The 23,968-nt window shown below is 40.8% G+C and overlaps 2 long non-coding RNA genes across 2 annotated transcripts in view; both read left to right on the forward strand.

The window, feature by feature from the left end:
* The first annotated feature begins 9,565 nt into the window (after positions 1 to 9,565).
* Positions 9,566 to 13,620, forward strand: LOC148899021 (uncharacterized). The gene is made up of 4 exons (XR_016114880.1): positions 9,566 to 9,681; positions 12,304 to 12,374; positions 12,480 to 12,708; positions 13,284 to 13,620. It is a non-coding gene; the product is annotated as an uncharacterized LOC148899021 (long non-coding RNA).
* Positions 13,621 to 16,628: 3,008 nt separating this feature from the next.
* Positions 16,629 to 23,968, forward strand: part of LOC148899022 (uncharacterized) — a 40,423-nt gene continuing 33,083 nt past the window's right edge. Inside the window, exon 1 of the long non-coding RNA XR_016114851.1 lies at positions 16,629 to 16,754. This is a non-coding gene — a long non-coding RNA (uncharacterized LOC148899022). The remainder of the gene's footprint in view (positions 16,755 to 23,968) is intronic.

The raw sequence follows: 23,968 nt of genomic DNA on the forward strand, positions 1-23,968 counted from the left end.
GGTGGTTTGCAAAGGAAAGCTTGTGCTGATTGGTGGGCCGGTGAACTTTACCACCCTTTTTTATTTTTTTTTGTCATGTCGTTATTGTCCAAAGTCCTTCTCACTTTATATTCCCAAATTTTAAAAACAGGACTTGGTGACGTGTTGTGTTCAGACCAAAAAACAAAAAAAAGCAAAATAAGAAACAAAAAAAAAGTATGACTTATTATCAGAAATTTAATGTGAAGTTCAAGTTGCTTGTTGGTTTCTTTTTTTTTTTGAGCCACATTTGTGAAAACCTTGTAACAAGAAGGGAGAAGCCCAGATGCACTGGACAGCTACTCATTGATCTCCTGCATGGATCCTCCTTTTTTATTTTATTTTTTTGCTCTTGTTGTTGCTGTTATCTCTGATTGTGTTCACCTGTGTCACATAATGGTTTGAAGTTAGTCTAACTTAGCCATGTTTTACCTCATCAGCGAACATATGCTTGAAATCGGGCCGTTGTTTATTGTCGTCGGCGCCAGTCATCATCACTAAACCTGTCCAGTGTATCCACTCTTTAAACACTTAACTGTGGACCTTCCCTACAAGTTTTTGGTATAGGCATTCCTTTCTTTTTTTTTTAATGTCTTGCAGGATTTTTTTTAGGGGGGTTGATGTATTTGTTTCCTTCATGGTCTGTGAATTTATAATGTCGGGATGCAGCCCCAGTTACAACCTGCATCCCCGATTTCCGCACATGTTACTATTTCGTCATGTTCGGCAATTAGTCATTGACGAGTCATTTTGTGGTTGATACACCCCGCCGCCCCATGCACCCCCAAACCCTTTGCTATAAACATGTATCCATCCTCTGATACAAGATGGAGCCCACAGTGCATCGTCTTCTTGTACCTGTCAACACTTGATAGTACGTCTTGATGTCTGTCATGCAAAGGATGTTTTTACCTTTTTTTTCTCTCTCCCATACAATATTTCCATGCATTGCTGGACAAAAAAAAAGACTGTAGCTGCGTTTGAATGCTTTCCTGTTGGACATTGCGAAGAAAAACTCCAAACTGTGACCATACTACTACTAATACTACTATTACTACTAGAGCTACTACTTAGAATTACTACTATACAACTACTTCAGGGATAGTTCTGCATGGGTGAGTGCAGGCTCTCAGCTACATTTGTAAGACATAGTATTGTATCAATTTCTCTGTATTTTAAAGATGAAAGCAAAAGGATAGTTTCATACATAAGAGAAAAAAAAAACAAATACTGAGGGGTGGCGGGTGGGGGAGGTGCTTTCAACGAACGCAAAGAACCTTGACAAAAGGTGAGGCAGCTCAAACAAGTCTACATTTTAGTTGATAACGCGCTATGTTCGTGAATAGTTGCAAAGTTGTACAAAAAAAAGAAGCTCACACCCAAAATCAACCCACTATTTTTTAAACCAAAGCACATTTGAATGACTATGGAACCGTGTGTGGCTCAAGGGGTGGGGTGGGGGTAGGGGGGGGGGCAAAACATGTATTTATCTCATTGTTTACAAACTTTTACAGTTTTTACAGACCTCAAGTGAGGCTTGGCCAGTCAGTTTTTTTTTTTTTTTTTTTGCTGCTGCTGCTCCACAGAGGCTGCTGCCAAAACAAAAGCACGGGTACACTGCTGCATATTCAATTAGGGGGAGGGGTGTGTTTGGTTTGAGGTGCACTCACCCTACCCTGTGCCAGCTGGCTTTTGGGATGACCCCCGTGCCCCAACTCCCTCCCTCCTCTCATGCCCTCTGGCCTGTCTGGTGGGGGCGGGGGGCGCAGTGCATCCTTGATGTGTTTATCAAAAGGCATTGTTTTGTGGGGCTCTTTGCTTGCGTGTGGTGCATATCCATGTTTGCCCGCATGCACTTGACGACTGCCTCCTGGCGCTCTTCAGTTCTTGGGGGGGGTCTGGGGGTGAGGTCAAACATAAAAAATAATAATAATAATAATCGCATCACCTTGATTTTGTCCTCTGCTTGTACCCAAGAATGATCTTTTAGTCTTAACTGTGAATATGTTTTTTTCTTCCTTTTCCTTTTATATATTTTTTCAAGCTGCCGTTGTTTTGTGGGTCAACACAGCACAAACGTCTGACTGGCTGAGCCTCTTTATAAAATTGGTGCAAACACTTATTGACAGTGGTGTTTTCTTTCTTTCTTCTCCATTATCAAATGTCTATTGTCGGTGATGAATGTATTTATTTACGGTCCTGTCATCACCTCTGCAAAGAATTTACTCAGTGTCGAGACTGAGGTGCAGCCAGGACCTCCCTATTCTTTTTTTCCATTTTATTTTGAGGATTTCAAGCTGAGAATCAAAAAATAATAATACGACAGATAACAGCCATTTACTGCATTCTGTGATGTTTTCATGATTATTATTATTTTTTTTTTTTAGAAAATGGTCAATATCCAATTTCTCACTTACATCTGAATGTCTATCAACAGTTTTGTTTCATGTAAGTCTCTGCGGGTGTTTTTTTTTTTTACTACAATTATTTTTTTAAGCTATGTCTTGTCACAGAAAGCCTCATAAGGTTGGAGGCCACTGTATTTCTGAACTTGCTCTCCCTGGGTGTTGCCTTGGATCTGGCTTTTTATTGAACCTACCAAAACATAAGCAAGAACATGCTCATCATTCGCTGAAACCACTCAATCCGTCTTGCATCTTTCGACTTGTTCGATCCATTTTGTTTGTCGTCATCCACGCCCGCCCCCTCGCCCCCCTTTACAGAACCATAGGTTGTGATAGCTTTACTAAGTGCACTTTGTATGTTTTTTAAAAAGCTCACGGTCAGCCCAGTGTGCTCTCATATCAGTTTCTACTTAAAGGACAACCGACTTCTCCGAACAAGTTGTGTCCATAATTTGTAAAATGGCTTCAAATGACTTCTACTGGGCGTATTTTAATAAGATTCCACCGCATTTAGCTATATTTTACGTTTTAAGACTCGCGCTGAACATTCAGGAAGTCTTGTTTTTGAGTTGGTGACGAGTCCTCACGTGACGTCAGAAAAGGACCGCCTCCTGACCGTAAAAAAGACGCATTGTAGCGTCTTTCCATCGCGTCAATGTATTTTGCTGTACTGTTTTTTTTAAACCCTTGTGTTACATCCAAAAGCCGCCAGCAGCGGGAGTCCAAGCTCCATGCAAGGAATGTATCAACCTGTGGAAACGGGCTGATTCATTCCTCACAGGAGCTGGTCACCATTTTTCTGCCTCTTTTGTGGGATGTTACATGGCAGTCCAGATGCCCCAAAATGACACGGAAGGACTTCTTTAATCTATGGCAAACATGTATGCTTTCCTCTTCAGAACTATTTGAATCATATTCATAACCGGATGTGTAACAGGATAGCATATTATCCGAATCTGAAGCCATTGTTTTGATTCTCCAGAAATGCAAGACGTCTTGGCGTGACATCACAAACTGGGGGCGGGACTTTCTGAAAATGGCCAATTCGCAGCTCAATTTTTTGCAGATTTTGGACACTTTAAGTCATTTTTATTGGTGTTTTGAATTTGACTACAAATATCATACTGCGTCTTCTGGGTAGTTTAGATGCTATAAAACGTTTTTCTGATATCAGTTAAAAAACAAAAAAGTGACGTCGGTTGCCCTTTAAGCGACGGTTCAACCAGTCTCCTTCACTCTGGTTGTACCTCAATTGGAAACCGTGTTTGGGTGGAAAGATCCTGTCTTTATGCAGTGTTATAAAAGCTTTAAAAGGAACACAGCTTATACAAAGTGGCTAGACCTAAAGGTTGGCCCGTTATTTTTCCATCACGTGGTTACCTACCTGCAGCTATTATTGTTTGTAGAACCAGGTCATTGAAAGTTGAAGCCAGTACCACGTGGATGAGGGTGACCTAAACCCACTGCCGCCCGCTCACTGCTCGAACAGATTCACCTTTTTACTCTTTGAGGATGCACGGTTAAATATTATGCTGCTGTATTATGCCAGAGTGTCTTTTATTTGTCCCCTTAAGTTAAAAAAAAAATATCAACCTCAGATATTTGTTCGGATCTCATTCCGACAGCATGATTTTCAGTTTTGCCTCGGTTCTGGGGTGACGGAGAGCTGAGACGTGCACTGTGCAATGTTAGCTTTTCATATTATTAGCTCAAATTTAGTTGGCTTCAACCGCTCGACTGTCTTTCAGCATTTTACCTTGGAAGACTATAACCAAAGCCAGTCTTAAGAGCATCGAAATGAGCCTCTGATGCCATTAAACCTCGTATTAAGCTTTATTGTCTCTCGCTTTATCTCCTCTACGCCTGAACCAACTTTGACTCTGCTAGCGCGCAAATACGTTTTACATTTCAGTATTCACTGTACCCGTCTTGACACAAGACGACAAAATACCTCTTTCAGCGTTTGCAGAAATGTGCTCTCGTGCTCCTCCATTCCACCTCATGTTATTTTTTGTCCGTCCATCTGTTAACCAAAATAGTGAGTCACAGCGTCAAGGTTTATTTAAATAACGACATCCGTTTTTGGCTGTTAACACAAAGACACGACGAGAGGCTGAAAATGATTTTGCGAAGCTCTCCATTGAAGTCGTCTTGAAACTCGCGCTTTGGGGCTTTTTCTTTGGGATAAAGTGGTCAATAATGTATCGGAATCTGCGGACTGAAAAGCTCTGTATCGCCTATATGGCCTTTTCTAATGAATAATTAATCATCCAAAGCTCGAAAACCAACTGTCCGTGTGAAGGTGCACACAACTTGTCTTTTCTACTCGTGCTAGCAGATAGTCTCGACTTCCCGATGTTATAGCTAGCTCCCACGCACACATCAGTATTGAAGGTGTATTTCCTGTGACCCTTGCGCAGCTTTATTGGCAGCACCCAGGCTGGGCTCTCTCTTCATGTCCACTCACTCGCCAGAGAGCTCTCGTATTCAGGTCCGAGCCGCCGCCGTGCATTGCCAAGGGGCGCGCAAAAAAAAAAAAAAAACTCTTAAGTGTCATAAAGAAAATGTACTACAGCTGACCTCAGCATTCATAACCTTGCAGTCTTAATGTACAGCATTGAGGAAAATAAACTGTTATTTTACGATCTTTTCATTAAAAGCTTGATTGAAAACCAAACCTTGTGGTGGCGAATTTCTTTTTAGCAAGCAAGAGACGAAACCATCATAGAAAGGAGCACATGTATAACTAGCAAGGACACGGGTCGAATAGAATTCGATGACTCAATCTAGTGTCTGCATATTTTTTCTTACCTGGATGACCCTGAAATGACAAACATCTTGCTTTGTCTGCAAAGTAATATTTCATTTTGAGCAAACTGAAACTCTACGACAGGGATGTCAAATTCATTAGTATATATTTTTTTGCTTCGGGCCACATTGTAGGTACGATTTCCTATAGAGCGCCGTAATAAATGTGGGCAAACCATTGGAATTTCCTCCACATATTACATAAGAAATGCGCAACAAATTAACTCATTCACTGCCAGACAATGCAAAAATGTGTCCACTCCAGTGCCAGGGTTTTTTGTCATTGTTACTGGAATTCTAGGACCCACATAATATTGAGTTTAGGACTACATAAACGTTCAAAGCAGCGTAAGAAGCTTTACACTCTCTTTCATCAGGAAAAAAAGTTAATTCCTAAATTATATGCGTCGGGAGTAATATGAGCTTGAAATAAGGGTGGCTGTCCAAAATGCAATGCAATACATACATATTGGTTTATATAGCACTTTAACAACCAACAGCTGAAGCTGGAACAAAGCACTAACATGGAAACGGGGAAATGCTGCCCCTTGTGGAAAACAAAATACATTACCAGAGGCCATGGCCAGCGCTTTATCGCCACCTCAGCATGAAAAAACAAAACCTGAACAAATTCAGGAATGGCGCTCTATGTCATATTTTCAAGTCCCGAATACATTCGTGAATGGCAGTGAAAGAGTTAATGAACAAGTAGTTTTCAAATCTCTAGGCAAGAATAATGACTTATGATTTACAGACGATAATTTGAAATTTTGTGTTGGACTTTAGCAAGCATCATGGCACTTGACATGCTTGATTTGCTTTCACGGGCTGAATAAAATGATGTGGCGAGCCAGATTTGGCCCCCGGGCCTTGACTTTAACACCTCCGCTCTGCTATGTCCATTTATGAGCTAAAGGGCCTGCCATCTCCTGTTAATAAACGTCTCCTGTATTATCTCCTCAAACCGCCTTGATTGAGGGCAGAGCCCGCTGAAGTAAACAAAGAGCCTTTTCCAGGCCTCCCCGAGACCTTCCCCCTCCTCCACCTCTCCCGGTGTCCATCTTTTCATGCCCGCGCAGAAACGCCCGAGCATCCCTTGACGGTAAACACGCGTCTGCAAAAACACACGTCCTCACGCATGACTCAGGTATGTAAATGAACCCTGTTTACCCTTCTTGTCTGCCCTACGGGAAGCAATGTAGGGGATGTGAAGGGGGGTGGGGGACACCTGCTCAGTATCATGTCAAAGATGTTTTCTAATGATAAGGCATCTGAGAAGAGACATTTCAAACCTGGCAACTTCGCTCAGTTTTAGCTGCTGGGCAGGAACCCTTTAGGTCAAATTATCGTGTTATTTTGACCGGTCACCTCCTTGTCTTTGTTTATTTTTTTGTACTGCTTTGTTACAGCTTTAGCTGTTGTGAAAGCGCTATATCAGACTTAGAATCATCTTTAGTGGTCAAGTATGTAGAACACCAGTGTGTGAAACTCATGACAAAAGTTAGCGGACACCATAAAGTTCCGTGCCCCATTTTTCACAACTTGAAACACAATAAGACGACTAATCACAAAAAAAAAACTTTGTTGCGAAGTATAAAGGATTTTTTTAAATTAAGGAAGTACGTACCACAAATGCTCCCTTGCTTAATTTATGGTAAATATCCCTTGCTGAAGATTTTGCTCCAGTTGTCGTTTGTCGATACACTGTTCGGCATGTTGCACAATGCAATATTTGCGTTGTCTGCTAAAAGACACATGGACTCCTCTTTCGAAGCGCGTTTCAAAACTCTCGAGTACACTTCACAGTCACGGTATAGTCCGAAGCACGAAACAGGCTTCTGATTGGCCGCCGTGCCGAGTATTCAAACGTTTGGTTCGTGTTTCGGACTATATCGTGACTGTAAAGTGTACTTGAGAGTTTTGAAAGGCGCTTAGAAAGAGGAGTCCACGTGGCTTGTAGCGGTTTGCTTGTAGCTTTTGCTTTATTGAATCAAACAAACATTTGATTTGAAAAAAAAATATTTTCTTGAAGAAGTTGTTGGCCACCCGGGCCCAGACGTTTTGAAAGTTGTACGCCCGACGTAAAAGTTGTACGCCTTGGGCCTCCAACACCCAAGGAATTTGTCTCCGGTAGAACACGCTGCATTTGTATAATCATAAAAAAGACATGACAAATAAGTTTGGAGGACACTAATAAAGGCTAATCGAATCGAATTCCTTAATGTAAATTCCTCTCTGAAACTGGAAAAGGTGGTGGGCAGGATGCACCCTTGTCTTGATTCTTGCAGTGTGCAAGTCCTCAAGAGTCGGTTTTTAGCCATTTTCTCCGAATCAAACCGTGATGGAAGATCACAGGATTGATGCGATGACTGCCGTGTAGAAATGTAGCACCTCCTGTGGCAGACCATGCTTCTTCAGCAGCCTCAGGAAGTACATCCTCTCTCTATACATCAGGATCTATTGTATTGTATTGTATTATAAAGCAATTTAAAGTGTTGAAAACATATTGAATGAATCAATTAAATTTTGGACAAGATGTGTCTTGACACATTTTGTAACTGTACGAGCCGTGCAGCATTATTTAACCTCAAGATTGAAAGTCTGCATGTTTGTTTGTTTGTTTATGAGATGAGTGAAAATGGTTTATCTGCATCCAAGTAGCACTTTTATTTAAACTCCTATTCAACTCCTGAAGTCCACATCCCACAGAGGTTTGCGAAGATTGCAATATATCTTTTGTCAGCGTTGGTAGAATGTCGCTAAAACATGGCAATAATATGATCTGAAATCCCAATTTGAACCATAAGGTGTTTAGTCAGTCCGAACAAGATAGCATTTTTGATTTGTTGGAAGAGGGTCTTTTTTTAAGGAAAATGTGGAATGGCCAAATTATTTGGCAGTATCCTGTGACCTTGAGAGTTTTGAAAGGTGCTTATAAATGAAATGTATTATTATTATTATTATTATTATTATTAATAATAAATATTGATCTTGAATGCAGATTTTTGGCTTTGTTGATTGAAAATACATCCAATAATTTATTAAAGTTGTATCAACTTAAATCTTGACGGTAAAAACTCATTTGTCTATAACATAGTGGAACTGGTGTAAAAGAAAATACAAGACAATCTAATCGATGAGAAGGTTTCTTCAGCCGTCATCTGTACAAAAGTGACTTCACTTTTGTACAGATGACGGCTGAAGAAACCTTCCTGAAGAAACCTTCTCATCGATGGACCACTCCTGTACGACTGAGAGCTTACACAGATGTAAGACAATCTAATGTTTCATTATTTGTCAAATAATGCTGATTTTGAAAAATTGGATTTATCTTAATACATTTTTGTGCAATGATTTTTATTACATATTGGTTGTGATATTTTTATTTTTCTAAATTAACTTAACATTTTAATTAATTTATAACAATCGATGTATTTATATCATTTATATTTTCTGCACTATAAGGCGTACCTAAAGTAAAACGTTTTTTCAAAAGCTGACCATGTGCCTCATAATCCGGTGCGCCTTATGTATGGAAAAGTTTTAAAATACTCATTGAGGGTGCCCCCTATAATGCGGTGCACCTTATGTATGGAAAAGGTTTTTAAATATGTCATTCCTTGAAGGTGCCCCTTATAATGTGGTGCACCTTATATATGGAAAAGGTTTTTAAATGTCATTTTAAATATGTGCGTTATATTCCAGAAAATACGGTAATTTATATTATTTTACATTGTGTGAAAAAAAAAATCTTTTCGGTCAGCCTTCTTGTTTTTTTTCAATAAATCAATGTTCTTAAACTACAAGGTATAATTTAATTTCACATGGTCAGATTACTCTTGATGAAAAATTATTCTTGATGTTGCGGTCAAGCATTTAATTTCTTTTTTTTAATGTTTTTAGTAAATTTATGATATCACCCGACACCACAAAGGTCATGTTTTTTTTTTTTTTTTTTACGGGGAGGGATGGCACAGCTATTTAGTAATGCTCTTTGCTCATAGAGGTGTCACATGCTAAATGACCCCAAACGGGGGTTGCGGAGACACAATAGTCCTGGTGCCGATTGCCCGACCCAGCCCTGCCCCCACAGGAGTCCCTTGCTCCCTTAATGTCACCGCCAAGCCAATATAATATACTAAAGTGGATTGGTGTTTTTTTTTTTTTTTGAAGGGGGGGGGGGATAGGTACGCATTGGACCACGCCCGATGCTCAATGTTAGAGAGGAAATATTGTTAAAAGTAACCCCCCTCCCCTCAGCCCTTCCTCCTTTTCTTATCCCAGTGGGCCTTGTGAGCATGAGTGGAATTCACCAGGCTCTCTGCCCAGGTGGGTCCAGACTTGCCTCTGCTTGTCTTGGATGGCTTGCTATCATCTGAGGAATGTGGATGAGGGATGCCTGGTCTGCCCGTGATGAGCCGCAGAGATGGACAATGTCTGCTTGGAAAAGGTACAAACACACACACACACAGGCAGCCATTTGCAGGGGGGGGGGGGGCACACCCATCTTTATCTCCAGAGCCAGATGACCTCCTCCTTTGTGCTGATATTGGGCAGACGGGCTCCGGCCTTGTCTTCTTCACTGGCTTTGTGTTACCCTTTGACAAGCTGCGTTTGTTTCATCTGGTTTGAGAATTGTATCTAAATAGCAGCGACGCTCGGACGCCTAGTGCAATAAATATAACTTGTTAAAAAACAAAACATGGCTGCACGATGATCTATAGTCAAAATTCATGACATGGTTGTGAGGTTCCTTATGTGTTTGTGTGTGTGTACACCTTTTTAAAAATACAGGCCTTTTATCATTTGTAGTATTTAGTTAGAAATAATGGGCGGCCCGGTAGTCAAGTGGTTAGCACACCGGCTTCACAGTGCAGAGGTCGTCGGTTCGCGTCCCGGTCCAGCCTCCCTGTGTGGAGTTTGCATGTTCTCCCCGGACCCGCGTGGGTTTTCTCCGGGTACTCCGGTTTCCTCCCACACTCCAAAAACATGCATGGCAGGCAGATTGACTACTCCAAATTGTCCTTAGGTGTGAGTGTGACAGTGACTGTTGTACGTCTTTGTGTGCCCTGCGATTGGCTGGCAACCAATTCAGGGTGTCCCCCGCCTCGTGCCCGAAGACAGCTGAGATAGGCTCCAGCAACCCCCGCGACCCTAATGAGGAATAAGCGGTACGGAAAATGAGATGAGATGAGTTAGAAATAATATAACAACACAGTAACCAAAAAGACATTTATTTATGGAGCATCAATATCCACATTTGGGAGAGTGTTGAGCGGTATTCTGACACAATGGTCGTAAGGCAGAAAACTTTGAGAAGTAAGGCAGATGTGCTCATTGCCCAATCACTATGCTATTGTCCTATATTTAGCCTCTTCAGATGAGGAGAAATGACCGTATATTCCGTTGTACATTATAAGGCACACCCAAAAGCCTTGATTTTGTTCAAAAGATGACCCTGCGCCTTATACGCCGTGCGCCTTATATGTGAAATAATATTGAGCCACAACAAGTCCCGCAACGACTGTCAGCAGCCACCGACTCCGTTTCCCCCATAGAAGAAGTAGTGCATAACCACAGCCTCTAATGTAGCGCCTTATAATGTGCTGTGCCTTATATTTGGTGAACTTTTATAAATTTATACAGTATATTCGGAAAACTTTCTACATTCACTGAAGGTGCACCTTATAGTCCAGTGCGAGACTATACTTTATTTATGGAAAATGTTTGAAAATACACCATTCATTGGGGGTGTGCCTTATACTCCGGCGCGCCTTATAAATATGGTACATGATTGGGCAGTTGGCCAAATTGTGATAAGTACCGCGACATCCATTTTAAGTCGAGTGATTTCTTGTGCTTCCCTATGTGGGGCTATTGCATTGACAATTAGGTTAATTCCCCATCGGTAACGATGGGGAAGGACAGAGACAGAGACAAAATGGATAGAAAACAGTGAAATTTGGACTCGTTTCAACTTTGATAGTGCACCTGCACTCCATTCCATCAAGCCATCGACCATCACAAAGCTAAATAAAACGATTTTATTATACAGTAGTTTATTTCTTTAATAAAAATACCATAGGACACAGGTGTCAAAGTCAAGGCCCGCGGGCCAAATCTGGCCCGCCACATCATTTTTTTGGCCCGCAAAAGCAAATCAAACTTGTTAAATTCCATGATGATTGCTAAAATCTGAGCCAAAATGTCATATTTTTGGATGTCAACCACAATAAAAGTCATTATTCTTGACTTCAGATTTGAAAACGAGTTATTCATTAATTTGCTGTGTGCTCTATATGTAATATTTGAAGGGATTTAAACATTCTAATGGGTTCCCCAAATTCATAACGACCCTCGAGAGGAAACCATAACTACAATGTGGCCCGTGGCGGTTCTTTTGACTTCAAGACGGCGCCGCGAGAGTGGCTGCCTTTCCAACAGCACATGTATTTTGTTTTTCTACTTTCATTCCTTTCATCACTTTGCTGCTGTGAAATGTAAATTTCTCCACTGTGAGACTAATAAAGGCATATCCAATCCAATCCAATCCAAAAAATGACTTTGACACCCCTGCCATAGGACATTTATTATACATAAAATAAGGTATATTTTGTGTAGTTTCAAGGCTTAGAAAATTAGAAAGTAGAAAATTATGTTTTATGGGGACCTGGGAACGGATTATTCTCATTTTAATGGTTTCCTATGGGATTTTTTTTTTTTTGGGATACACACCTTTCACAAGTTCAAAAGCCAAGGTATCACTGTACTTACCAATAAAATTGATTTTGATTAAATATACTACAAACAACATGCAAAGGCCTTCCATGTGAGACCCCGCCCCATGACTGACTAAGTCACCTTCGGTTTGCCTCCATTTCGCCGCCACCTTCAACTGGAGAAGCTACAAAGACATTAATGCCTGTAAACACTTTAAAAGTCACATCCTGGTGAAGAGGAGAGGGATCCATGTTCTTCGCCTTCTGGGGACCACTCCATCCATCCATCCATCCATCCATCCATCCATCCATCCACTTAGTTAACCACCATCTCTTCTTCTTCTACTCCTCAGGGAGAAGTGCAGTATGCCACCCCATCGGGCCGACATGTGTCTTGGCGCTAAAGTGCAACACTGCAGGCAATGTATATATATATATATCTTCATTTGTGTTGCACTGCATTGATTTTTCTTTGACGTGTGCGTGTGCACATGCGTACAAATGCTAACATTTTTGCCCCCTCTCTTAGCCTACCCATGCCCAACTCCAGGCTCATTATTTCACACGCAGATGCTTCCACCCGATGCGCCAGCAGCCTCATGTTGACGGAGACGATACAAGGATTCGCTTCTTCCTTCATCAATAAGCCATCAGTATTGACGGACAGCCGAGTACACTTGGAGCATCAATAGCTGATCTAATATTCGGGTTTCGGGGAGGGCGGGGGGTGTCTGTGTGGCATATAAGACAGAGCAACGGTGAGTAAATTGCTTCAGATATTCTCGACTGCATTATTATTATTATTATTATTATTATTATTATTATTATTATTATTATTATTATTATCGGGCTATGCAGCTGTCTAGCTAGCTAGCTATCTGACTATCTAGGTATGTATGACAAGGTAAATTTTAAATCAGAACTACACTTTGTACTTCTGACTTAATCAAAATCGGCTTTTTACTTTATTACACATTACATACCCTAATGTCAGAGCATGCAGCGGTTCTCAAACTTTCTACACAAAGCACTACTTTACTACTTTTGTTCTCCAAGTGCTGTCAACGTGACCAATTCAAATACCCCCCACCGATTTTTTTTTGGGGGGAAAATGTGGCGGAGGCTGGAACGGATTGATGGCATTTGTATTCATTTCAATAAGAAAACCTGATTTGGTGTTCAATCACCAGGTGTTGTTTTTAGCTCTGGCAATAGGACGCACAGTACAGCCGACATCTATCTACGCACTCTTTCCTAACTCTCAATAAAATAGACTTTTCTCTCATCGTCCTTTTTCTTCATCCTGAATTGAACCTGGATTGCTGAGTCACAGAAAGAAAATCCCAAAAAGCGATCCCGAGCGAGATGGAGGAGAAAAGGGACTCGGCAGGTGGTGGGCACCGGCGCTGCTTCTTTTCAGCTGGCACACAACTGCTCGGCTGCCACTGAGGCCCTGCTTACCATCAGAATATTCCCCCCGTCTCTTTCCCCTCTTGAAAGCATCAACGAGGAGAACAGGCTTGGGACGGAATAATAGGATCTTTTCTTTGCGCCTTTGCCATGTGTGAGGACGGCAACAATGGAACAGAGCGGGAGGGGAAATGATTCAAAGTGAGATTTTCACCTGCTCCCTTCCAAGCAAGGCTCTGCTCCCATTCACTGCATGCTAATGCCAGTTCATCTTCCAAACGGCACTACTGTAAGCTTACACATATACACACACTTGGATCCCCCGACCCCCACTTTCCACTCTCAATCTCTCTTGTAATGGACATTTCAGATGATTGTACTGCAAGAAGACCATTTTGATAATCACACTCATTATCATCATTAAGCACTTTTCAGAGCTAAGGATAAATAGCTGAAAGGCTTTGCGCTACAGTCCGCATTTCGTGTACGTTTTATGTATTTTTTTTTATATGGTCAGGGCGGCTTCACTCTGGCAGTTCCTATTTCCTTATGTTCTTATTTTATTTATGTGTGTAGTTATTTATTTCTGTATTTGTTTATTTTGTTAGTTGTTTATTTATCTATTTGCTTATCCTTTTATTTATTTAGTTACTGACTTATTTATTTATTTATTTAGAATAATAATAATAATAATAATCCATTTAATTGCTCAGCGCCTTTCAAAACTGTAAAGGTCATTTTACAGTCCAGGATAATTTTATTTGTGGGTGAGCAGCGGAAGCCACGTGCGCAAGCGTTGACTCAATCCGGAAGTAACTCAGAGATAGAAAGCTAGCTAGCTAGCTAATAAATAGCCAACAGATACCTAGCGAGATAGCCAGTCAGTTAGTGAACAGATAGCTAGCAAGACAGCAAATAGCTAGCCAGATAGCTAATGAATAAAAATAAGAATAAAAATCCCTGACATTTCTAAGCGCCTTTCAAAACTGTAAAGGTCATTTTACAGTCACAGGATAATTTTATCTGTGGGTGAGCAGCGGAAGCCACGCGCGCAAGCGTTGACTCAATCCGGAAGTAACTCAGAGATAGAAAGCTAGCTAGCTAGCTAATAAATAGCCAACAGATACCTAGCTAGATAGCCAGTCAGTTAGTGAATAGATAGCTAGCAAGACAGCAAATAGCTAGCCAGATAGCTAATGAATAAAAATAAGAATAAGAATCCCTGACATTTCTAAGCGCCTTTCAAAACTCTCAAGGTCACTTTACAGTTACAGGATAAGTTTTTCTGTGGGTGAGCAGCGGTAGCCACACGCGCCAGCGTTCACTCAACCCGGATTTATTTATTTATTTATTTTGAGCCATAAATCCAAACCAACTTTTAACTACATAATTCTCACCCACTTGTCATTTGTAATCACCCTTTTACACATGATGTCGTTTAGCTTTATATCAAGCAATGAGCCACACTTGAATAATCCTGGGTCTATTAGTCAAGGGAGATTATGACAATCTTGAAAAAAAAACTATACCTTTGTTTCTACGCTATAATTATCCAAAAGTCTACACCCCCCTATCCGAATGCCATATTTTTGCGGTGTATTAACTCATTCACTGCCAGACGTGCAAAAAAGTGTCCACTCCAGTGGCAGGGTTTTTGTTATTGTCACTTGAATTCCAGGGCCCACAGAATATTGAGTTTTAGGCCTACATAAACATTCAATAAAGTGTAAGAAACCTTAGACTATCTTCTTTCATCAGCAAAAAATGAGTTATTTTCCTAAATGATATCGGTCTGGAGTTATATGAGCTTAAAATAAGGGTGGCTGTCATAAAATCCAATGCAATACGTACATATTGTTGATATAGCGCTTTAACAACAGATGAAGCTGGAACAAAGCGCCTACATGGAAAAAAGGGAAATGCTGTCCCCGTGTGGAAAAGAAAAAACATTGCCAGAGGCCATGGCCAGCGCTTTATTGCACCTAAGCATGAAAAAACTAAACAAATTCGGGAATGGGGATCTAAATCTTTTTGCGAATGTGTGGGTAATTTAAAAATAATAATAATAATAATTTTTAATACATTCATCTCCATGGCCAGCGCTTTTTCGGCACCCAAGAAAAAAAAAATGCAAACACATTTCGGAATGGTGCTCTACATCATATTTTCAATTCCCAAAGAAATTTGTGAATGGCAGTGAATGACTTAAAAATGTAAGACATTTTCCACCCGTCATGTAACCTATAATTCAAGTTTTTAGAGTTGAAGTAAAATGAAACAAAAAAAAATGATGTAGTAGCACATATGTGCATGCCCTCTTATCATTTAAAGGACAACCGACGCCTCCGGACAAGTTGTGTCCATAATTTGTACAATCACTTCAAATGACTTCTACTGAGTGTATTTTACAAAGATTCCACGGCATATAGCTATATTTTACGTTTTAAGGTTTGCGCTGAATATTCAGGAAGTCTTGTTTAGGAGTTGATGACGATACCTACGGTGACGTCATGTCTGGAACGCCCCAGCCACACAATGCAGTTTGTGTACTTTGTTTGGTCTGAAAACTTTGTCTTGATCCGTGTTGATGGCGAAATTGGAAGGAAAAAAACATAAATAACGCGATGGTGAATCGTTGTGTGTTGCACCAAGACTACTATTTGACACAAATTCCCAGCAGACAAATCAGCCCATTTCCAACGGAGCTTGGGCGCCATCTTGTGCATTTTCTGGGACGCTACATTGGATTCCTGACACCTCAAAATGAAACGGAAGGACTTCTTTAATCGATTGCAAACATTTATGCTTTCTTCTTCAGAACTATTTGAATCATATTCATAACTGGATGAGTAACAAGAAAGCATCTTCTCCGAATCTGAAGCCATTGTTTTGATTCCAGAGCAACGCGAATATGTCCTGGCGTGACGTCACGAACAAGGGGGCGGGACCTTATGAAACTCCGGGGTCATTTTGAAGTAGTTTTGGGACACTTTAACTCATTTTTATTGGTGTTTTGCATTTGACTAAAAATGCGAGTTTTGGGTATTTTAGATGCTATAAAACGTTTTTCTGATGTCAGTTAGGAAACAAAAAAATGGTGTCGGTTGTCCTTTAAAGACATTCAAAACCAAGCTAAATGTAAATCACCAAACACCTGTCATCGTTGAATGCCTCAGATTAGCCCCAAGTAAATTTGCTGCTGTTCTAGTTGCTCTTTTAGGCTTACTTTCATCTTTTTTTTTGCTTTCTTGTAGACGGCTGAAGGTTTTGTGATAACACTGGCACCTATTTGCCCCCCCCCCCCCCCCATCATCCTGATCAATCAAGGCTCCAATTCCAGATGGAAAAAACAGCTCCAAACCTACATTGAACTCTTTTGGCCATAATTTCAAAGGTATGTTGAGCATGAACAAATCACCTATCAATACTTGCAAGGGTGAGTCAGCATTTTAGCCACTGTATTTGTCTGGCCCAGCGGTGATGAGGTTCTTTTTACACTTGTATGACATTTAATAATGTTGTATGCTGGCTACAGTTTGAAGTGGCAACAGATTCCATTCAGTTTCTTTTACATTGTATAAGTTAAGAGGAAAACATAAATTATGTTTCCTTTAGGGTTTCAGTACGGCTTGAAAGCATGAGTCAGTCGATGGGTGTGTCTCTGCCGCCGTTAATTGCATCCCTAACGCAATTCAATTAACGGCCGTGTTGCATAAAAGGACAAATTTACGACACGTCGTCACAGTGAAGTGCGGTTCAAGGTGCCCTTTACAAGTCCAAACTTTTCCATGCTATAGTTTGTCATTCACCTGAGACTCGCACCCGCACATAAAGACATCAACAAAGACGTTTGTCTCTTTTTGAGCAATTAAGCCTGTAGGGCGTGTGGCCGAGACTCATTGGGTATTCTAAACTCCCTCCCCCTTTGCGCTTGTGTGTGTGTGTGTGTTTTTTACAATTTCAATTCTCCCTGGTGTTGAGTGAATTAAAAGCTGCCCCCCTAATTTATCATTCCCGGCCTCACTTTAATTGTTAATCAGTGTCTGTATATAATACCAATGAAACACTCGCCTGGCAGGCCCAGGACAGACAGCAATTAAATTATTAAATTACCGTTCTTGTAATAGCTCATTTAATAAGTTACCAGTTATTAAAGTGTGGGATGGTCGTGGGGGGTGTTGAACAAAGCTGAGAGAAATACAAACGTGGGGGTACATGATTAGACTTGTATGCATAAATAAAAGGCTTCTTTGGAGATCTGAATGCTTTCCGTGGTTTCCGCTCATCACTTTCAACGTAAGACATTTCAAGCCCTCTGCGGTTATTGTTATTTTGTGTATTCTTCTCGTCGCTGTTTTTCAATGTGCCTGTTTAATGGCTACACTAACCAGGTGCGACATTACGGTGTTGAGACAATGAAATAACATCCAAATCCATTGGTTAATTGAAATTGCAGGGTTGGAGCCATCCAATACTTTCCATACTTTCCTCTAATTTTATAGTGTTGTATAAATATGCAATTCAAGGGTAATTGGTGGTTAAAATACTATCATAGTATAGTACCCCCCTAATACCTGGTAGCAAATGGCTACAACGGTTAAAAAATGTACATCATTGAAAGTAATAACAAATCACAAAAAAATATGTATGTATGTATGGAGAGAGAGAGAGAGAGAGAGAGAGAGAGAGAGAGAGAGAGAGAGAGAGAGAGAGAGAGAGAGAGAGAGAGAGAGAGAGAGAGAGAGAGAGAGAGAGAGAGAGAGAGAGAGAGAGAGAGAGAGAGAGAGAGAGAGAGAGAGATCAGTGACGTGCGGTGAGGGTCATGGTTGGTGAGGCACTGACTTCATCACAGTCAGATTTACAAAAATGAACTCTACAGGGTAGCTTATTCACCATTTGATTGGCAACAGTTAACGTGTTTTGTTTAAAATGTCATGGCAGCATTCTTTATACGTATATACACACTGTAGCATAGAAAAAAATTAATAAAACATTATTATCGTGTTACCTTTACTTATAAATGAAGTCCATGGCATCAATAACTTCTTTGTAGAAGCCTTCCTTATCTTTCTTCAGTTTTAAAAGTCTCTCTGTCTCAATGGAGATCACTGCCAATGAAGAAAGTCGTCCTTGATCAGTCCTGTTCAGACTGTATGTTTTCAGTCTTTTCAGTGAACTGTCAACTTGTATTTGTACTTTGGATTACATTCGACTTTCAATATCTTCGTGCGAGCCCCTCTCCCAGTTTTGAAAGGCGTGTATAAATGAAATGTATTATCATTATTATTGTTCCGTTTCTGCACCACCGTGTGCGAGTTGCTTCTCGCCATTATCGGCTTTCCCATGCCCCCCCCCCACTCGTCGTTTTTGGTATTCGTTGTTTTTGATTATTCTTCTTGTGTTCTTTTTGGGAACAGCGCTTTGTGTTGTAGCTTAATAAATCACCATGCACGGACCTCTGTCTCTGTCGCGTTGCTGGCTGTAGCGGTGGCAGCCGTAGAATAAAAAAAGGTCTGGCGGTCGTGATCGTAAGTACGGGTGGTGATCGTAACTCGCGCCGGTAACTCGCGCCGGTCATAAATCGGATGTTACCTCTATATATACACATTTGTAATTAGTTACATACATTTTATGTGATTTGTTATTACTTTCAATGATGTACATGTTTTACCTTTGTTCATTATTTGGCGGTGTGGGTGATATGAGTTTTTTTTTTCTAGTTTCCACCTTTGACTACATCATTTCAAAATAGTGACGTTTTCCTTCACAAAGCCATCAGTCAGAAGTTCTACAATATCCTCCAACCACAACGGCTTTTCTGAACTAATCGGCTCAATGTTCTTTTTCATGATCTCGTCTTTTAGACCCCCTCCCCTCCCTAACCATCAGTTGTCAGTTTTTCAAACTTTCCACATGTCCTCAAGTCTTCAATTTTCAAAGACAAAAGAAGGAATGAGGCAGTCGTGTCAGAGGGCACAGGGGGTTGGGGGGGGGGGGGGGTAGTAGTAGTAGGGGGAAGTTCCCTTGCGACAGAGCCTACACCCTTTTTTTTGCCTTGAAGCCATCAGAGTGCATGATGGGAAATGGGTCATTGGCAGCCTCACCCTTGGGAGGAGTGTTTGCACAGTCCTTCATAAGCATATAGAATATCCATGTCCAAAGAGCTTGTCATTCATTCACTTGAGAATGCTATTTTGGGTGCACGGATATTGAGTGATATTTAGTTTTCTTGAATTATTGTTGTTTTGTTTGGTTTTTAGCTTCTCTGATAGGCAAGGGTCATTGGGGGAGAAATATTGCCTATGTGTATTCTGATTCTGAGCGCATGCACGGCTGTGAGTGCACATGGGCTCACATCAAGCAACTGCGTAATTGAAAATAAAATGTAAAATATATTTTATTCATTCAGTGATGGAAAATAAGAATAAAGAATACTAACAAACATTCATCCAGCCATTTTATTGGATCTTCTTATCCTCGCAAGTGTGTGCTGCAGCCGATCCAATCATCAGGCACACAGAGACCGGAGCTAACTCTTGGCCCACCAGGTCTGCCCTACAAATAAACAAATGTAAAACGGCCATGAAATTGTATTTCATGACAATTTTTCATACTATTTTTCATAGCATTATATATTTGTATGTTAATACATGGCAAGATATAATTAGCATGCATTGATATGATATGGCCACTTCACAGAATCCAACGCATTTGCATGCCCCAATGAAGTAACATTTGATATTATTAAACAGTATTTACTAGTTGTGCCCCACACATTGATCCAATTGCATATTTAAAACACCCAGGTTTAACTTATTCACTACCATTCACAAATTTATTCGGGCATTGAAAATATGATGTAGAGCGCCGTTCCCGAATTTGGTTGGGCTTTGTTTTGTCTTGTATGGGTGCCGATAATGCACTGACCAGACCTCTGACAATATTTTTCCCTTCCACAAAGGGCCAGCATTTCGCCCTTTTCCATTTTAGCACTTTGTTCCAGCGTCAGCTGTTGTTAAAGCGCTATACAAACAAATATCTATGTATTGCATTGTATTTTGGACAGCCGCCCTCATTTCAAGCCCATTTAACTCCAGACCCATAGAATTTAGGGATTAACTCGTTTTTTTCTGATGAAAGAAGAGAGTGTAAGGTTTCTTACGGTGTATTTAATGTTTATGTAGTCCTAAAACTCATTATCCTGTCGGTCCTGGAATTTGAGTGACAATGTGTCAAGGTTTGCGAAGTGGTGATGGCAGTTGTGGATCCTAAAAAGCAGGCAGGTGGGAGCAGCATGTTGTGTTTGAGAAATTGTATTAAAATAAAGTCAACGGGAATAAAATCCAAAACGTTAAAATCATTTGAACAGAAAAATACCAAGTATCAAAAGAAAAACCAAGAGTAAAAGTCTGCCAAGATTAAACAAACACATGCACAGCATACAATGCATACAATTGCATACAAAGCATACAACAATGACCCGACACCGAATGGTAGTGCCGGGAGTCCTTTTGACTGTCACTGATTGTAACAGCCAGCACCTGCGAGGCAGCAGGCAGGGCTCACAGAGCTACCCGTTGGTCGCCCATCCGAACGTAGCAGTCCGCCACTGATCGGGACGACCAGAACCTGTGTAGGTGCAGGCGGGGCCGACAGCGCCATCCGTTGGTCGCCAACCAGATCATGACACAATGACAAAAACCCTGGCACTGGAGTGGACACATCAGGCTATCTAGCTAGCTACCTAGCTGGCTACCTATATGTGATATCTATTTGCTATCTATAAGCTATCTAGCTAGCTATATATCTAGCTATCGATTAGTTATCTATTAGCTCGCTGGCTAACTTTCTATCCATTTGAGTTATTCCAGGTTGAGTGAACGCTAGCGCATGTGGCTGCCACTGCTCACCCTCAGAAAAACTGATTCTGTGACCGTAAACTGACCTTGAGAGTTTTGAAAGGCGCTTATAAATGAAATGTATTATGATTATTATTGTATATGGTTATATTTTGGCACATCGTGTGGCAGTGAATGAGTTAATCAAGTTTTTTTCCACATCTTTTATTATTATTATTGACCTAGGTGGTCCCTATGTGAGCCTATGTTGCTTATGAGTAGCATAATTACCAGTAGCAAATGTAGTGTTCATTATTTATTATATAGTGTAGTAACTAATGTAGTGATGTATACAACTATTTTGAGTATAATTACCTTCTTTGCATGATGATTCCCCGACCCCCCTCAAAAACAGACATATCACAAAATTGCATTGTATGTATGAATATCAATGAGCTCTTCCGCATACAACATTTCGTTTTGAGCCGCCCTACCATTGCCACACCAGGCACCTGGTGTGGTTCTAATAACATAAGAGCTGTTCCTGTCCCTGTGCTCAAGACACCATTACTATGCTAATGCTTACACAGCAGTTGTGCCAGCATTGTTCAGTTAAAGCTTCCTTGAGTGTGCCTCTATGCTTTTATGAGGGAGGGGGGCGAGTGAAGGCCTGCGCATAATGAGTGTACACCACTGCGTGTATTTGTACAGAGTGTAGAATCAGATAGCTTCTCGGAGATAATAGAAGACTTGGTGAGTGAGTGACAGGTGCTTCTAGTAAGGCATCTACAGCTTGGCTCCTAAGTTTCTTCATGTCCTCCCCCAAGGAGCTACCTATATCGCTCCTTCTCCGATTTTGTGCGATTGGCTGTCGGAGAGGGGAGGATGTTCTGGTGTATTAATAATTGAAGAGAGAGCTGGCAAATGAGAGGCAGAAATGTGTAAGCTGACCCTTTGACTGCCTTCACGGCACCTCCGTGTCGAGCGGGAACACAGCTCATATGATGCATTCAAGACTGCTGGGAAATTGGATGTAGCCTACCTGAAGCAGCTCTCTGCGTAGCACCATTTGGGTAAAACTAAACATGGGCGCCGCGTCGTAATCAGCAAAATTTAGAAACGATGAGATCATTTTTTTACTGAACCACCCAGGTGTTTATTTTTTGTCTTTGCAAGTTATTTAAATAAAATGAGTCATTCTGGTTCTATATTGATGACTGTTGAATATTTATGTTCATGACCGGTTTGTAAAGCTGAAGCTTTGACATTAGCATTAACATTGCAATCCTGTTACTCTTAAAAGAGTAATATGGAAAGTAAATTAGCATTCAAATCATTAAAAAAAAAATCAATCCTTAATGATTAACTCATTCACTGCCAGGCAATGTGCAAAAATGTGTCCACTCCAGTGCCAGGGTTTTTGTCATTGTCAAAGAATATTGAGTTTTAGGACTGCACAAACATCCAGTGCAACGTAAGAAACCTTAGACTCTCTTCTTTCATCAGGAAAAAAAGAGTTAATTCCTCAGTTCTATGGGTCTGGAGTTTGGAATGGGGGCGGCTGTACAAAATACAATAGAATGCATACATATTCATTTATATAGCGCTTTAATGCTGGGAAATGCTGCCCCCTTATGGAATGGAAAACATTGCCAGAGGCTATGGCCAGTGTTGTATCGTCACCCAAGCATGGAAAACCAAAACCCGAACCAATTTGGGAATGGCGCTCTACATCATATTTTCTATTCTCGAATAAATTCGTGAATGGCAGTGAATTAGATAAGTCAGCAATATTATAAATTAGATGTTTTAGGGAGTTAAGTACCTTGTTGTAATGTTGAGCAAAATCAAACAAGCGACACGACCAATGAAATAACGGTTCAGAATAACAATTGAAAATTTTCTTGACCAGAACCGCTTGAACAGAAACCGTTTATAGTCTAGTTTATAGTATAGTTTATAGTGTTCTCGTGAGTCTTGCTTGTTTTGTTGTTTTTGTGTTTTATTTTGTTCCTTTGTGTTGTTGTGGAATGGATGTTTTTCAGTATTTTTGGCCACGACATTCATCAAGGAGGAGACTGTGCTGAGCTGTTGCGCCTTTTTGGCAGCACGAATATGTCAGCACCGTTTTTGATTGGGAGGAATGTCTGTGCCATTTGACTGTCATCACTGGGGCGATTGTGCTATTTTTGCGCCTGTGATGGGCAGCATTTTCACAGTCCCACTTTGTTCAACGGAAAAGTCGGTGCTGTTGGAAAGTCTGCAACTGGATAGATGCATGGCTTGAGGAGCCGCCATGAGAAGAAAGGAGCGGGAGCGCAGAGCGCCGATGCGTATGTGGATGTGTCGTGGCTTGGAATTGAAGTGGATTTACGTGGGACAGGAGATGTGAGACAATCTCTTTTCGTCAATGGATGTAACATTTAGCTTGTAGCATATGTGCAGACATCACCATGACGTCCTTGATCCACTAGTGAAAAGGACGTTTTGATCATTTCCTCTTTCATCTAGAATTGCGTCATGCAACAAAGAGAGTGCAGGAAGGGCTTAAGATTTAATGAATACCTGTGTATTTCGTGTTATGTCACATTATTTGTTATTTAGTTTTTTTGTTGTTGTTTTGACTGCTAGATGGCGCCGTGAGAGTGTCTCCCTTTACAGCAGCTCCTGTATTTTGTTTTTCTACTTTTTTTCTTTCCTTTACTCTTACGTTCATCACTTTGCTGCTGTGAAATGTAAATGTCTCCACTACAAGACGAATAAAAGCTCA

This window comes from Hippocampus bargibanti, linkage group LG04 (genome assembly GCF_051943395.1).
Source record: "Hippocampus bargibanti isolate YZ-2025 linkage group LG04, ASM5194339v1, whole genome shotgun sequence".
Classification (NCBI taxonomy): Eukaryota; Metazoa; Chordata; class Actinopteri; order Syngnathiformes; family Syngnathidae; genus Hippocampus; species Hippocampus bargibanti.